The sequence below is a fragment of the Vombatus ursinus genome, unplaced genomic scaffold, assembly GCF_900497805.2.
Source record: "Vombatus ursinus unplaced genomic scaffold, bare-nosed wombat genome assembly UNPS02014942.1, whole genome shotgun sequence".
Taxonomy (NCBI): domain Eukaryota; kingdom Metazoa; phylum Chordata; class Mammalia; order Diprotodontia; family Vombatidae; genus Vombatus; species Vombatus ursinus.
In genome coordinates this window covers 8,433,716-8,437,076 of record NW_020954720.1, presented here as the reverse complement: position 1 = coordinate 8,437,076, position 3,361 = coordinate 8,433,716, and positions in this window count along the sequence as shown.

The following is a 3,361-nucleotide window of genomic DNA, read 5'->3' as shown; positions in this document are numbered from 1 at the left end:
CAATAACTAACTTCCACAATATAAACAAAAAGAACAGTAAAATGAAGCTAGGTTTGGAGCAACTGAAACAAGCAATCTTAGCCCTACAGAGAGATGGGTTCTAGAGAAACCTCCCTCCTTTATTCGCAAGGTGAGAGCTTGGGGTGTGCCCAGAATATTGCATTCAGTCATGACGTTAGATCTAAATTGTTTTCCTTTGCTCAAGTGAAGGCTATGGTGATGATCTAGAAATTACTCTGATATTTTTGAAAAGGCATCAATAAAATACTAAAAGAGAAAAATAACAGAAAAAGCATTGAATTAGGCTTCAGAAGACACAGGGTCTAATCCTGGCTCTGCCATTAATTACCTCCTTGTTAATAGTACATCCTCTCTCTGAACCTCAGTATCCTCATCTTCCAGTTCAATGACTGCATAGTTTTATTCAAATCTAATATGAACTATGGCTGGAACATTGCCTTGTTACTTTGAAAGATTCACGGTTTCATCATTGCCAGTATTCCCTACACACAGTAACTCCTACATTATCTTCACTCCTGGAGAAATTATTAACTCTGTTTTTCCTTAATATTCCAAGAAGAATACATTCACCCTCCTAGAGACCTTTTTCTCCTTTTAACATCTCCAGGGTACCACTATCCATGTCCACCTCCTCTCTCTAAATATATAAAATGATGGGGCTGAGACTACTTGGTCACAAAGGTTTGCTATGGCTCTAAATATGTGATCTTCATTTACAGGATGAAGAAACTAAGGTTCATTTTCAATGTCTTTGATGCTTTTATGAACAAATGAATGAAAATGAATTTATTATATTCTTAATATATACCAAATGCCTTTTCTTCAAGGTTAAGATGATATCAGTAACATGCTACAACCTGGTTAGGGCCACTATAAACCTTTCGATGATTCTTTGGGTAGTTAATAACATGAATTCTTCAGAGATTACAGGTTCCGTGATTCACAGCCATCTAGCATCCCCTCGCAGAATATCTAAGTTACAGAGATACACTTTTGCAATAAGTAGCTTAAAACCAATGAAAACATCATTCCTCACTTCCTACCTAGTTGGACTACTTTGGGATTTATCTAACTACTCCAACGTGTTCCAAGAAACCCATCTTTGGGAAAACCTCAACATCAGACTGAGTACTCACACCTCACCACTACCCTCTGCCCCTCTGACTGAAGGGTGAAGTCATGAACTCCAAAACTTCCATTTAAAGAAAGGGCTCTACAGAGACCTCCTCATTTCCCACCTGGATGTACTATTTTTGGACTTCTCTGGCTTTTCCATCATGCCCCTACATTGGGTACCCTCTCCCCCCACACCTTTCTCTTATGTACTGTTTTCCCCCTTTAGACTGCAAGCTCCTTGAGGGCACGGAGAGTCTTGTTGTATATATTTATATCCCCAGAACTTAGCACAGTGTCTGGCACATGGTAGGCACTTATAAATATTATTGACTGCTGACATCATGATTCCAAAATGTAACATATCACAGTTGCCTTATCTAGCTCAATTTTGGGCCCAGCTTATTGTCCACCTATCCCGTTTATTTAGGACATTCATAATGATTAGTTTAAGGGGCTGCCCATGGAGCTATGTTTCATCATTGGGGCAGTAAGAATTTTTCAGCAATTTTTTTTTCTACTGTGATATGTTAGACTTTTCTCTTTTGAACTACTTCTGCAGTCTTCAGGGTATTAATGAAATTTATGTATTGTCTTTTGCAAATAACCACACTTGGAAAACTTACAAAAGAGAAAAAGTCTAATCCTTTTCCACGATTGCCTTCAAGTACTTCAAAACATTTATCATGTCCTCAGATAAAAGTCTTCTCAGTCTAAAGATCCCCAGTTCCTTCAACTGATCCTTACAAGCCACAGACTCCAGGCCCATCACTCTCCTGGTTCCCTTCCTGTGGATACTTTTCGGCTTATCAATATCCTTCCTAAATTAGGGTGACCAGAACTCAACACAATACTTCAGATAAGTTCTGCCCTGAACATAATACTATGGGACTATCACCTTTTTTATTTCCAGTAGCTAAGCCTCACTTAATAGAACCCAAGACTGGAGAAGTTGTCCTGGCAGCCATAGCATATTATTGAGGCATATAGAGGTCCTCCACTAAACTTCACAAAGCCTTTCCAGAAAAACCACCTCCCTTAGCTGTATTTATGGGGTCAATTTTAGGAATCCAAGAGTGAAATTTTTCTATTTGACCCTGTTAAGCTTCTTCTTATTAAGTTTGTGTCAAAGGATGGGTCATGATAAGAAAGACAGAAGAGTAATTATTTTCCACAAAAGTTTCCAATTTGAGAACCTCAAGAGAAGGAAATATGCAGCACATCTTGAGTCTCAATGCTAAACAGATAAAATGACAGGAACACAACACAAGGCAAGTCTCATGACATAACATCAGAGCAATATTTATTTAAAACTCCCACTTACAGCCTCTACTGCAGCTCACTCTGTGGGCTGGGTGGAGCCAGAGTCAGCAGCCTCACAGGCTTCCGCTTACAGGTCTAATTACAAGCACCCTTGCCCCTTACCTCATGGCACTGGCTCAATCCAACACACGCGCTCGGTCTCAGTCTCTGTCTCTGTCTGTCTGTGTCTGTCTATCTGTCACTCTTTCTCTCCCTCCCCTCTCTTTCCATACAAACACATATACACATATCTATGTGTATACATATACACACTGATACGTATGTATATATTTATATATGTGTATATCTTCTTCTTTGTCTCTCTGACTTTGTGTGTGTCTCTCTCTCCCCCTCTCTTTCCATACAAACACATATATACATATCAGTGTGTATACATATACATAGTTATGTGTGTGTATACATATATACTTATATATGTATGTGTGTGTATATAGATATCTTTTTCTCTGACTTGTGTGTGTCTCTTTCTATCTCTCTCCCTCTCTCTTTCACACACACACACACACACATACACACACTTGTGTGTATACATATACACAGATATGTATGTATATATATTTATATATACATATATGTGGGTGTATCTTTTTCTTTGTCTCTCTTGACTGTGTGTGTGTGTGTGTCTCTCTCTCACACACACACACAAAATACAACACACAAAAAGCAAAAGACATCACTTCTGCCCAGTCACATGAAGCAAACAGAATGCAACGAGGATGGGAGCAGAAGAGGTGGGTGGGAGAAGTGGCAGCATCAGCCTGTTAAAGGGGACGTGCCTTCTGTCCTGAGGTTAGAGGGGGCTAGAGATCAACCTGGTTATCAGTTCCTTCTCCATGAATTTATTCTGAGTAAGGAGCCAGGTGGGTCATCACACCACCAACTAAAGGGAATGAAACTGAGGACA